This window comes from Rhynchophorus ferrugineus, unplaced genomic scaffold, assembly GCF_030347505.1.
Source record: "Rhynchophorus ferrugineus isolate W39M unplaced genomic scaffold, kcgeb_rfMv2 rfM2, whole genome shotgun sequence".
Taxonomy (NCBI): domain Eukaryota; kingdom Metazoa; phylum Arthropoda; class Insecta; order Coleoptera; family Curculionidae; genus Rhynchophorus; species Rhynchophorus ferrugineus.
Genome location: NW_027472581.1, coordinates 47,422,858 through 47,438,091, shown reverse-complemented (window position 1 = coordinate 47,438,091; position 15,234 = coordinate 47,422,858). Strand labels below are relative to the sequence as shown.

Sequence of the window (15,234 nt, the reverse complement as noted above, 5' to 3'; positions counted from 1 at the left end):
AAGCTTACAATACAAATATGGACTCGGATGGCTGGGGGCGATATAACATTTAATTAGAATCTTAATTAGAAAATTAGAAAACAAAAAAATTAACAATAATGAAAAAACAAACAAAAACAAAACTGATAAATGTATAATCAACAAACAAAATTAAGATTGATGCAAACAGAACTGATCATCAAAGTAATAGATACATATGTTTTTTCCCATTAGGAACATTACGTTACGTGTGTTAACTCATACAGGTACATCAATATAACAATTTTTATTACTTGTTATTTAAAAGAGAATCCTGATTGGTTCCTCACAATAAAATAACGTTGTATAATACTCGTTGTACGAACATTTCCTAAATGAAAAAGAAAAGACTTGACCTAGATTTTCGTGATGAAAATAGTGAGCATGCATGATAGGACTGGCGTACTATCCGAACGGGTTGTATTGTAACTTAATTAAAATTAATGCTCGACAGTGGTGGCAACAATTGCCTCGAAATTAATCAGTTCTTATTTATGGTTTTGTGATTGCCTTATTTATTTCGTGTGGAAACCAGAATTGGATGATTTATTGTTAAAGGACGGTTGAATAGACGAAAATTGGGTCTCCATATAAGCCATCATTTTCATGAGGGACCTTCTGTTTGTTTTCTTTGCTATATTAATACACCCGATGATGTTCAGATTAGGTTAGCGCATGTATTTCCCACAATAATTTTATGGGCACAACTATATTTATACACAATAAATAACATAATAAAATTAAAAATATAATCAACTGTCTGTAGACGTCAAGCTAGGAGAAATCCTAGCTTGACGAAAGCTAAAGAAAATAAGAAAAATGGCTGCATCAATACTAATACAGAGGTTTAATTTACATGGAAGCAACACTGACAGTTATTTTATGTATTTATTATCGGAGAGAGCAGAGTCTGTATGTGAAATTTAAAAAAGAAGGAATTTACGGGCTGTATCGGATTTTCGACTGTATTAATTGGAATTGGAAATTTCCCCTAAAACACGTAACATATAGAATTGCCACTTGGCTATTACACTAACCGAAGAGGTACGAGACACCACCACGTCAATAATTGTAAGATTATTAAAACCCAATTAGTATTTGGGTTTTTAACTACAATGAATCGGCATTTCTTTATCATACTGTGAAAAGAGTTATAAAAGAGCATCCCAAATTATCTGTTCGTATGTTAACAACTTGCCTGTATTCCGATCACTTTTTCCTTTAAACACGTATTCATTAGAAAAATCGGTACAACATATATTAATTAAAATAATTTACCATTCACTTTATCATCTTATATAATTTTTTACAATTTTCTCCCATTTTTCTAGTAACATTTAATCGATCTACTTTTGCTATTTTTTGAAATTTCGTAATCATGGGCCAGCTAGTGGTCTGTATATGGTAACCAGAACTTCCTATTAGAGCAGCAACATTGGTATCATTCACAACTCAGCCTAATGCTATCAAGCGAAAAGATAATGCGCCTGCTACTATGGTATACTATACTAATGCAGCTCGTAATTGCTGATCCCACCATATGTACAACAAGACTTGATGGTACAAACTCATGACATTCTACGTTTGGGAGTGCCGTAGTAGATTCGCTTTTAATCGCCAATCACAATACACCACAGAAAACTCTTCCTATTGTGTGGAAAGTAGTGAAATTATGATTTTAAAACTGTTCACTTCGAACCCATCACATGTAAACTCCTGGAAACACTCGATTTGACTCACTATATTGCTAATTGAAAGAATTCACTATATTGATTCAATATATAATATTAAAAGTTATTTGAGAGATTGAGTTGGGTTTTCGTTTAATAAGTTTTGCAATGCATTTTCTTCACTCTTCAAAATTACATGACCTAATAGCATCACTATAAATTTTTAAAATTGTTTGATGGGCTTTAGCAGCAGAATCTTATAAACAAAACAAGAAAAGTAACGAATGCCGAAAATGCAGTTTTAAGTCCTCATAATACAACGCCTGTTTAAACTGAATCACTCAATGATACTAATTGGAACACCATTATTTTCATTGATACACGCAGACATTTTATTTCAAATTATGTAATAATATTACTGTAACTGTATTTAGCCGTAATAAATAATTTTCTTCCTAAAATATAAATTAAAAACTAATGATATGTCGATACATTCTTTTTAAATTTAAATAAGTTAGGATGTCACTTAATTTTTTGTTATAAATCTTAATCAAACGAATTAAGTTCCTGCGCAAACAATTATTAAATCGTTTGTTGTCCTTCCAATTGCCGAAGTGACAGACGTTATCTCGGTTTGTGCCATAATGTCCAACGAGGAAATGCGTATTTAAATGTTTTTAATGAATGAACTATGTCCCCGTGGGCACTATACACGTAGGCAACAGAATTAGAATGCAGGCGCCTATACCACCATACCGAAACGCAAGTATTTACATTTCTAATTGAGCGAGAAGTGTTAACGACAGATAGAAGAGAGAAAGCGAAATAAATAACCACTTATAAGATGCATACGGTGATTTTTTTCTTCATCTGCGGAAAATGCTGGTTTCTAATATTGGAATTTCGACTTGTTTTATTACTTTGGCTGATGTGGCATATGACTCCCATAAAATTGTCTGATTTTCAATTCAACCTAATCAACTGATTGACCTTGAAATTTAATGTCTAGTTTCTTTTCAAAATAAAAAATTAAAAATTTTGGGCAAGAAAAAAATTATTGAAAACACTATGAATTGGATTCAAATTAGTCCACATTAAACTGTTGTAGTAATTTACTGAAATTATTTCTTCACTATTATCTCTGATGTATTCTAAAATGTAATTTTTCAAATGACTCTTAATAATAACTAATTCACTAACATTCTTCATTTTATTAACCCTGAAATGTAACATTTATTTCCTTTTAAAGTATTTTTTTAGTTCACGAACAATAATATAAACCTTGTTATCACAGAAAGAAAAAATATTTCAAATTAATCAACATTAAAAGTAATCTTCAAAGGTAGTTTAATGAAATTATCCGTCAATATATAATATGAATCACCTATAATATATCGATAATATACGTTATATCAATATGATTGATATAACGGATTTTCTTTATTTAAAGACCAGAAAATAAATATGTTTGTACATAAATATTCGTAGAAGCTAAAAATGGAATGGTTGATGGAGGATTTTTTCTGGTAAAATAACTGTCTTATTTCATGTGTCTTTGATTCAAATTAACTAAAACATAACTTAATGAACTCTATTACGATAATCTACGTTAATATTAACTCTACTGACTGATTATAAAATATGTTCATTATTCACTAAACTAAAAAGTAAGTTGCATTTAATTCAAATATTGACAAACCTTATCTATTATTAATTACAGAATATATAAATTAAGAATTATAAATAGGTGAAATATTTATAAATAAAAACACATTACAAAGAAAATATCGTGAAATATACTTCACGGATTGTCTTCACAAAATTATCTCCCTTATGCTTACTGTTATGTAAACACAAGAATTTGAAAATTTTAACAGCATATTTAACTATAATTATATAAGTCTATTAAGCCTGACGCCATAGTATATATGTAATGATTATAATGCAAATAACATCTTTTACTAAAGCGGAATTACGAACAATGCCAAAAAGATACTATAGTTATGGATATGCGGTGGATAGTTATGGATATGCTAATAGTTAAAATTAATGTACATTTTTCACAATAAAACCTTAAATATCTCTTGTTTCAAATAAGATTATTTCTTTGGTAGGGAATCCAAAGATCTTTTTTATCTTTAAGATATTTTAAGGGATCAAGGGCTTTTTAGTTTCGGCACAAGATAATTCGGTAAAGATACGAAGACCTTTCTTACGAGGAGAATTTTGAAGTTGTCAGATGGTTATACCGTCAGGATCACGTGATCACGTGCTTTTCAGAATGTGAGCTTTTTAATAATTCTTGTAATTATTCTTTTATTCTAAGGTGTCCTCGCAAAATTTACCTCGAGTAGTGGGTAAAACGGTACCTAGATTAGTTATGGCATTCGTGACGTTTAGATTTTTGTCGATATTGGAATTTTGATCCACATACTTGTTCATTTGAGACTGAAAAGACACAGCCAAGAGCTCAATGTTCCCTTGAAATGCAATTTGATTATTGTCGTCTGTTTTTTAGATGAGAAATATCTGTTTCCTCGATAAGACCCTTGTCAGCCTCCAGATGCTGCCAGGGTGCGATATGTCAAGATTCAGGGGCATGGTTCCCATTAGCTGCGCTTTTGTCTTCTATATTACGGAAGGTATGAGCTCAACTAAGGAGTTTATTCCTTTCCGAGCTAGATTTCAGTAATATATCCTGATGCAATTTCCAAGTCTATTTTTATTTTCATTTACTTGAATGAAGCTTCAGTGATCTGTGGGCATCAACGGTGAGTAGTAGTTAATTGTTACAATTTTGTACAGACCGAAGACCTATAGAAATAGGTAGAGAATGTGGAAAATATTGGAGCCGCTGTTGTCCGAAAAGCGATGGAAGATTACGAACAATCAAATATCAAATAAAATTCATATTCTGATTATAAACAATCAAAATTTAAATACCAAAAAATGAACAATGGAAACAAAGTACAGTAAGTATGAAAATATTCCAGCCAGACACAATGAAAATAAAAATAGGTCGTTGATTTTCTCGGAACGGTAACAGATTGATGGGCCCAATCTATTCGTCGAACTCGGCAGGCATTTGCGTTATGATTTTTTTCGACGACGTCGTTCAGCGTCTGGTTTCTGTCCTCGGAGGTCGTTTGTTGGAAATTTACTGTCGGATTTCGAGTTTTCATCGGAGTTTTGTTAAATCGGGCGTGCACTGGCGAGCGAGCGATGCGCTTTAATGGGACGCATACTTCACTTAAGTGCAGATTATGTGTGACTAATAGAATGCTAATAGCTCGGCGGATAGTTTAGTGACTAACATTGCGTTGCGCGTTGCTGCTCCGAGTGGTTTTTCATCGTTTTTGCATCGGGGAACCGTGCCGTCCAGACACTGTACGTAACATCGAAAGAATTCTTTTAAGTAGCATTAGTCTAATGATACTAACAATGTATTGGTATAATATTAAGATGGCTCTAATGGAGCTTTTAATATTATCGCCCTTGATGTTTGCCAACGATAGGTTTATAATTACCTTTATTTTTAGCAATTTGCTCTTTTTGCATTAAAACCATACAACCTAAATATATCTTATTATATTATGAAGATACATACTTACTATTATAATTACTAGCGTATTATTATGAGTTCTGGTATACGAAACGATGCAAGCTAAAAATAGTATGGACTGTGTGTTGATCCGATATCTACTATATCTATCCGGCTCGAAGGACCATGTTGAATTACTTATTTCATTCATAAATAATTTCCGGAATGCTGGTTCAATAGGGTGAAAAAGAAGTTGTTCTTGAGTGATTGTCGGAACTGACATCAATTAGTTCCTGGGTATCTTTCTTTAAATGAAAGTAAACTGTTTCTTAATTACTTGTATTACTTATGTATACATATAAAATATAATGCAACACTATAAAATACCCGACCGATCTTATATTATAAACTTGACTAATAACTAGTCGTGAATATATCATGAATACTTTGTTGTGAATTGGTCGTAACTACTTGTCGAGAATGCTTGCGAATTTTTTTCTTATTCAGAATGACCAGCCAGAACCAAATGGTCTTTTGCTGATCTAGCTTCGGATTCGGGATAGTGATTTTTTTGCGGGCGACAGAGACCCTGGGTTACGACTGAAATTGTCGTAGTCAGTTATCAATCCGGGTTTGTGGTTGGGTAAGAATTTTATCACGATGTTATCGCGTTGTAAGGTGCCTAGGCAGAAGCTTACAACTGTGTATGCCTCATTCAAGGTAAGTGTTGACGTTTCGCATAAACCATGGGACATTGAGTAACTCGTCGACTTTTTTGGATTGGAACACTTGGAGTTTAAGTTGTGTCTCAGAGACGTGCCTGTACCACACCTGTGCTCCGAGGAGGCAGACTGGACGGACTAGCATTTTATACAGAGTCGCTTTCTGGGGGATTCGTTTTGAAAATTAGACCGTTGTGCCATACTTGATCGAAAGCTTTGGAAACATCTAAAAAAATGGCTCCAGTTTTTAGACCTTTTCTTAATGCCTGGTGGATTTTTGAGGCGCAGCTTGATTCAAGGCTTGAATTTTTGACATGGAAACCGAATGTTCGTTCGGGATTATGTAGTGTGCGTCTGTGAAATTGTTTAAAGCGTGTAATATCGATTTTTCCGCAAGTTTGGATGCTTGCGAACCTCTTGTTGCGCCCTATTTAAGATAGTGTATATGTCACACCCAGTCTGAAACTATACGGTATCTAACAATCACATTTTCTTGGAACCAATCGTCCACTTATAAGGGTTTTCCCTTTCATAAGTAAACTAAAGGACAGACAGTGGCAATAAAATGTCCTGCCAGAGAGGCCCAGCATACCGTCATAAAACTATAAAAAGGTAGATGTTATAAAAACGGTATGTTTAGAAATATATATAAGAATTTTATAAACCATTACTAGATCTTCTGTAATAAGACGAAGAGGGGCATATTTCGATAACAAACTACGAAATCGCTTGCGATGAAGATGATGGATTATGTTTTGGTGGTCTGACTCTCCGCTCTCTGAGCCAGCTCGGGGTCATTTAACAGAAGCCTCAGCTGATTACTTATGCCTCACCACTGACTACTAATAGAGTAAAATAGTCGAATTGAATTGAGGTCACCTAGGTAGACCATATAATAAATTTTCTGTTCAGAATTAGACCTACCGAATAGCGAATTTACACTCTTGCCTATAGCTAATCAAAGTTATAAATTTTTAAGCATGCCTCGGCGAGATGCCTCGAACTCGTGGCTATTGCACTGTAAAGAACGTTCTATATTTTGAGTACAGTAAACGCCAAGCTGGTAATCGGGAGATAATTCCTATTTTTTTTTTAATTACTAGGGTGGTGCAAATATGATCGAGACAAATACTCTAACACGTTTATTTACTATTTAAAAAATTTGCAAAAATTTACATTTCTCCTCACTAGTTACGCATTTTGTCCATCTTTCCGGAAGTTTTTTGATGCCGGCATTGAATAATTTCTTGGGCAACTCGGACAGCCATGTGCGCACGAACTCCTCTACCTCGTAGTCGGTGTTGAATCTTTGACTTCCGAGGCCTGAAATTGAGGAAATCGACGTACAGCATCGCATCATCAAGCGGCGAACCCATCGCGCCGTTATGCGATATTGAAGGTGTTCGTGGATGATAGACTCTACACTACCAATTCAGATGCCGAGTTCAGCCGAAATGTCTCGAACATTCATCCTACGGTCCTCCAAAATGAGTTATTCTACGCGGATGCGGATGCGAATGTTGTCTGGTGTGATGCTGGTTCGCGGTCGATGACCTTGCGTCCCATTTACGACGGTTTCGCGGCCAACCTTGAATGCTTTGGCCAATTTAAACACGGCAGCCCTACTCAGGCACACACTACCGAACTGGCTTCACAAACACAGAAAAAATTCCGTTTTTAATGCCTTCCCAGACTAAAAACGAATAATGACAACATATTACGGCGGTAGGCACTTGACGTTCACTCGTAGTCGTAGCACGTGCGTGAAACATGCGCTCTCGACGAAAACTATGCCACACTGTTCGTAAGGGACCCAGCCATCACATGCTCAAATCATGACCGTCAAAACATACATGCGCCATCTACAGCGTTTGTCTCCATCATATTTGAATCACCCTCGTATTAAGTTACAGTTCCAGAGCACCATTTTCAGAACTTTGGAATTCTATTACTTCCAAGTAGTTATCGATTTTGACTAATTAGTAACACAATCCGTTAGGCAAGTAACGTATACATCATATAGGAATATACGCTCTGTATTTCTTAACATATTTTGTTTAAATTATAAAGACGCCAACTGTTCTAAGAGCAATATACCCAATCAGACAAAATGACCTTCAATATTATATTGAAGTAAACTAGACATCTTGTAAAATGGTCTTAAGCAGGTGTATCAAATTACTCGTTGGTCTTGCAAGTTGCTTATTTCCGCTGTGTCGCCATCATACATTAAAAAGTAGAATTAATAGGTAAAAGCCATAAAGTAAATGTTTAAGACGGAAGTGGAACGTATCGGCTCTGGGATACGATTACAAACTCGAACAAAACGATATAAATCAATTCGGTTATGCCTACGACCTGTCAAACACCACACTAATAGCTCACAGTTACACGTAAAAAAATGAACAAACGGCCGCCCAATGCGCTCTAATTCGCGGTTGGCCGCGGATGACGCAATCCAACATCAAATTCCGGGACACAAAACGACGAAAAGTGGCGGCAAAAACTCAAGTATCACAACAATAACTGTACAAAATTCAGGTCAGACACATATTTTACACTACCACCTTGTACTTGTCTGATAGCCGACTTGTAATAATTTTTTTTTTGAATATTATGCTTGGTTGAATACAATAGCTATGGTACGGCAATAATTCTTAGGCACCTTTTGGCGACTTCCAAGGTATAATTCAACCGAAATATGTAACAAATATCTTGAAATGTCGTACAATTGGACCGACATTATGTCGCACCTAATAATAAAACCCGAAAATCATAGAGTCCTAATTTTATGGAAACACAAATAGAAATAAATATTAATAGGTACAATTTTGATTTCGACATTTTCTTATAAACGTCTCATATAAACATTAGGCGATTAGAGTTCGAATAATTATTTATTAATGATTGAATACCAAATTTATTTATTATTGGTTTTACTAAATTCTCGATATTTTCGACAAGTTTCAATTTCAATATCAAGAAATCAGCCGACTTATTGGACGTTAAATCCTTATTATGAGGTCGTTTTTAATGAAAAAAACAACTGTAACTAAATAATAATAGAAAGATCGCCAGGCTGCAGTTAACAAATGCATTTGATGAAGCGAGTGATTGAAACACTTGATCTATAAACGGTAGCGCGATCAATTGCGATCTGTGAAAACCTACATGAACATTCAAATCGAAAACCCTAGATTTACAGCAACATTACAGATCTTGAAAAAAAGTCAAATATTTAATTGGTACGTGGAATTTGGCAAATATTATTTCAGGACAGGATTTGTTACTCAAAAAATGAGATGTAGAATATTTCAAATCATAAATAGTCATTAGCTTGCAACAATAAAGTTCAAAATGTAAAAAAATTGGCGACAAAAGTATACCTCTTAGTTACCAACTAAACATTCTAAGGTGAGAGACCAAAATTATTATTTAAAGGGTTTCAAAATAGAAGGCTTCAAAATTTAGTTTATAAATAATATATAAAAATTTACAAAAGATTTAGATTTGCAGTACTAATATGGCAGTAGTATATGGCATTCAATGATTTTGGTGGCTTTAGTCAAATAAAACAGAAAATAAACTAATAAAAATTATATATAAACTACAATTCACACTATGAAATAAATTATTGAATATACTATATAACTAATACACTACTTAACAACCTTGAGATAATTTACTTCCATTGCAATGCTAATTCAGTTATGATTGTAGATTCTATACATTTTCGATTAAGTAATATTTAATTAATGCTGTTTGATGCGGTAGATTATTATTCACCGTGATTTCAAAACAAATCGTCCAATCTCCTAGTCTTTAATTAGACATTCACCAAATATCTCCAAGACGTAGAGAAAAAGATTGTCTTATATAGTTGGAATTCATAATGAAATAGATATGTTTATTAAATATGCTTATTATAATAATTTTAAAACCATATATTACCTAATACATGTCGCATTATACCCCGCTTCTGCCAAATCCGTTTTCTACTTTATGATTTCCTTTATAAACATTTTATATTATAATCACATATGAAGTGGTATCATTGTCTATAATATTTATTTGACATTTCTGCTGTAGACTGCATAAATAAAATGTTGGCAATTTTCGAATTAATTTGTTTTGCAAAATTTTAATGCAATAAAATATGACATGCTTTTAGCCTATCTAATTACATAATAATTACATATAATTATCTGTAAACTGTTTCATAAACATATGAAATCAATGGAATTAATGAGAAATACTTAATAATTTTAATATTTAATTTCAAACTACTTGTCATTTATTTATTTTTAATTCTATTAGCTCCTATTGCCAATACCCAATTGACAAGACAAGTTCAAGACAACAAATACTTAGGTAGAACAAATAGAAACAATTAAATATTTTTTTCAAAATTTCAAAAACACACTGAAGTTTTATATTCAAACTGTATATGAAATATTATAATGGAATCAGGATTTAAAAATATACATTGAATGCATGTTGAATTCGTTCATCGGCTATTAGTTATTTGTTCTTCATCTGACAAGTAAAATATAATTTCCAACGCCTGAACGAGCATAAAACAACAAACTCGAATATGATCATTGTATTTCCTGCTATACCAAGCAAGTACTTCGAATAAATCGAATAATTACTATTCTGTTTTTTCTCAATAAATAAATATGTTTAGATTACGTGTTCAGGTACTACTCATCGTTCGACCTTCGCACCATAAAAAACAACAATACAACATACCACCGCGAATCCCCAATAAACGATTAAACATCGCATTTTTTTCAAACTGAAAAATATTTCATTGTCCTTTAACTGCGTCAATGATTATCGTAATGTAATAAGAGCGCCATTGTTTGCCAGTTTGTGAGGCTTTGTCGTCACATATAACAGTCAACTAAAATGCTCTAAGGTCAAAGGATGGGTCGTGCCATCATTTACACCTATTCTTTATTTAACAATACATATAATGCTAATATTGCGAAGTCCCTTTATTATGTTGATAACACTAGTAAGTTGTGTATCAAAAAAAAATTACGTAGGACGACTATTATTACCGGTACTTAGACAAATTGTTTAAATATTTTTGTTGATCCTAAAATTTAAGAACAAAAGAAATTTGTCCCTGGGAAGCACTTCGCATCCAATGAAGGAATTGAAAGGGCCGTAACTGATATTTCATTGTTAAGCCGAAAACTTTTCACTTTACCAACGTACCTGTAAATAAATTAATTCTAATTAATGTTTAATAACTCGAAAAGAGCCTAGATACCAGATATATTTCAAGATTTAATCATTAAAGAATTCTCAGTCTTCAATAAGATAATCTACTGTCTACGTTATACCATCAATGAGTACAGCAGTTCGTAAATTTTTGATCAAAAACTATGATCTAAAAGAGTCTATCCAATAGTTGCAGAAAAAAAATTGTTCACACCTGTTTCGTTGTGATCATTTAAAAAAGAGTTTTATTATAAGCCCCCTCGAGTATTTTATTTTATTCTTCATTTCTAACAATATATATATATATATATATATATATATATTGCATTAAAAATATAAAATAGTGTTATGTACTCAGTTCGTTATTTGAATTCTGTATTTAAACCTGATTCCTAAACTAATTTTAGACTACTTGACACAGCAGATCACAAATTTGCTTGCAAACCGACTTTTGTGTCAGATACCACTAAATTCGACGATATATTTCAACATCTACGCCTCTGCAATTGCACCTTGACATTTGCATTTTCCTCCAAACAATTACATTAGCAAACTTCACGCATATTTCGATTATAAATTAAGATAAATGTAATAAAACGGAGCGTAGAAAATTTTTTCGCATACCAAATGAACACAATAACGAATCATTAATACGAGGTTATATCAACAGAAAAAGTCGTACACCTCGTACTGCAGCAGTGAGAAATTTTTATGTATCAGAACGTTGACGTGTTCTTAACCCTGGATCTTAACTTTAAAAACTAAAAATACGTGTCAGTCTTGGTGTTAAATATCCGTAAAACAAAATATACGTTTGCTACAGTAAATTTCTTATTTCAACAAGACTATTAAATATCGACAGAAGAACTATAAATTATTCTTAACATAGTAATGAATTATAAATTCAATTCATTATACAAACTTATTACTATTCATCATTCAACGAGTCTTCTGTTTACTTGATTTACCTGTTTTATGAAAATATAATAGTAATTAATGACTTCATTTTAATTTTAAAAGGAAAACATAATTTATGAGTAATAACACATATTAATGATGTTGAACTGTATGGGGGCTGTGTGTTAAGTATCATCTGACCTAGATTAGAAATAGTATTTCTAATATTTAAAGTGATTTTCCATGGAAAATGAATGATTTATAACAATAATTTAATTTATCATGTTATAATAATGGAAAAAATTTAATATTGACTAGTGGGCTTCAAAAAAAGAAGCAAACGATGGGATTGGGGTGTTTGCACATTCTTTATTACAATAATATCTTGAACTGCTAAATTAAAACGTGACCGTATCATATCTAAATCTATTTTGCAAATTTCCTATAGCAATAATAATTACCACTTCGTCAATTGTCAGGTTTGATGACGATATTATAGCTGTTAGATGACATTAAATCCAATGCTATTTTGATAATTTTTACTAAACCGTTGTTCTGATAAAGAAAGGTTTGTAGTTTTTAAACAAAAATTGGTTTCACTTGTTGGATTGTAAGCACAACGTCTATCAATTTCCGCGTCAGGATTGGTCATAAATTAATTTGTAAGCATTGATGATCTGCACCTGGTAGTTGTAACGGTGCTCCTAGAAAGTGATACATTTGTTCTAATACATTCTAATATCTGCAAATATTTAAAACCTTAAAAATTGGTGATGAAAGTATCGTGTACAATATGTTTTGCTGTTGCATTCTAAGCCTATCCACTTTATTTCCAGTCACTCTCATAGGTAATTGTGACACACAAACTAATATCATTTTCTGTCTTTCGATGGTCATCACTGCTGTTAGCACATGATGTAGTTCGTCGTACATTCGATGGACTTCAACGACCTTAATCAGTCACTTTCTGATATTTTTGTAAATGTCTACAAAGGTAGAATCATAAATTATTTATCTCACTAAATAAATTTATAAGCGGTTCTTAGAGTGCATTTCAAAAACATCAATGTATCAGGCAAAATGAAGTTATATAACATTATCTGTGATCGACATATTCAAAGCATACATACAATACCCCACCACTGGTAAAAAGATAAAATCTAATAAATTCTAAAGTAATACTATTCGTATTTTATCACTACTCAAAAATGCCGTTCAATATCTCGCGCTGTAGAAGCTGAAGGCGTAACGGAATAAAAAAACGGACAGAAAAATATTTCCTTTGTATGCAAACGATGCGAGCACATGCAAACTTATAGAGTACGCGGATACAAGAGATCTGAGATGTAGATTGTTACGTGATATATATGAAGAAAAAATTGATGAATGATGATCAAACGGGGTAGAAAAGAAATTTGTATCAAAGCGCGAGGTTACCGAGAAATAATACGAAAAAAAATTAGTTGCGATGATCAATATATCATTGTATTATATAAATTATGAGAAAAAAAACCTGTTGGCGATTAAATGGGATAGAATAACGGTTCACTTACTTATCATTCTTGGATTCTCTTAAACTATGAAGATATTTTAAATATTGTTTTAAATAATTTAGTATAAATATATTTTCCTACATATATAAATATAGTCTATTCAAAATAACAGTGAACCTGTTATTTTGAACAGTCATATGTCATCAAGATGTATGATGTATTTTGATTAGACATCAATATTTCAAAATGGAACACAAAATAAAAGTAAAATACAGAGAACAAAAGTTGATGGAACAAGGTAAACGTTTGGTTAGATTTTGTTACTCATAATATTTATTAATAATTAATTGCAGATATATAGTTCTTCAGTCTAGAATCAGGAATGGTTTTATTCCTGCCAGAGTTAGTGTTTTCTCCCAAGGGCGACTACCATGAAGAAACTCACTATAACATATTTTTGGTCTGATTTAAAAATCAGCTTATAAAAAATTTGAAGGAACCATCAGTTATTGTTATAGTTAACCATCAGTACGCTGGTGGAAAAGATCGCAATAAGTGCATCGATAAAGATTATAATTAAGTACTGATTTGCAATATATAAATCAAGTTTTAAAGAAACCACGATTAACAGCGGACTATTTCAAATTATTACTCAGTAAATACTAATGAAATGTTTAATTTCTTTTTATGTAACTAACTTTTTTAGAAATAGGTCAGCAAAAAAACACAAGGTAATTTAGATACATGAAAGAACACTAACGGCTTTGAAGATATGACAAATACATTGGGAAGAATTAGAAGAAAAACATTGGAAGTGATTAAATCTAATTTTATAAAGAAAGATGTACAAACGTACATAGTAACAGCAGAAACTAAGGAGAAACACAGTGATTCCAATATGACTTGATGAGGAAACACTGCAACGGAACAACTAAGCGTAAAAATGTAAATATGCTGATGAAAGTAAAATACATTACTTGGATATACAACTCTTAATTGGGTGGATAATGCCAGTCAGGTCAGTAAGGGATATCATTACATCAAAACGCGCCTAGAACTCTACCTCGTAGGTGGTGTGAAAAATAGTGCAATGTAAATATGATAAAACACAACCCTAACCTACAAACTATTATGGCTATAATTAATTGTAGTTTCAGTCCTTCCATAAACTATACATTAGATGTACTATAATGTTAAAATAAATTATATTTGATAATATTATTTTTGTAACGTTATTTTATTTAGATTAGAAAGAAACATTGCGACGTTTTGACGTCATTAATTTAGATGACATGAGTTCACTCTTTTATTAAACGGGCTGTATATAGGCTTATTTATATTCTAAGGACCTTTGAAATTCCATCACAAACAGTGTACATTTCTATAAATTAAATAAATTTGAGAAAAAGTCAACTAATTTAGAAATTATCGTGACAAGGTCGAGTTATCATAAGATATGTAATATATTTTATTCTAAACTACTATTAATCTGGCACCATGTTCCTAAAAACTATCGTCGCAGATGTACGGTACAATTTTAAAAGTCGGCTCTTTCCTTACTCGTGAGAACAAAAGCCGAATTTAACCATTACAGCACGTTTATTTATAGTGTTCTACCGTGAACACGTGGAACATTGGCGTGTGGCATCGTCATCACCCAA

At 32.3% G+C, this 15,234-nt stretch overlaps 1 protein-coding gene and 1 long non-coding RNA gene across 3 annotated transcripts in view; one reads left to right on the top strand and one right to left on the bottom strand.

The window, feature by feature from the left end:
* LOC143191053 (death-associated protein kinase related) overlaps positions 1-15,234 on the bottom strand; it is a 305,475-nt gene that overhangs the window by 193,774 nt on the left and 96,467 nt on the right. The window lies entirely within an intron of this gene.
* LOC143191054 (uncharacterized) overlaps positions 4,802-15,234 on the top strand; it is a 50,008-nt gene continuing 39,575 nt past the window's right edge. The window contains exon 1 of the long non-coding RNA XR_013004387.1: positions 4,802-5,075. This is a non-coding gene — a long non-coding RNA (uncharacterized LOC143191054). The remainder of the gene's footprint in view (positions 5,076-15,234) is intronic.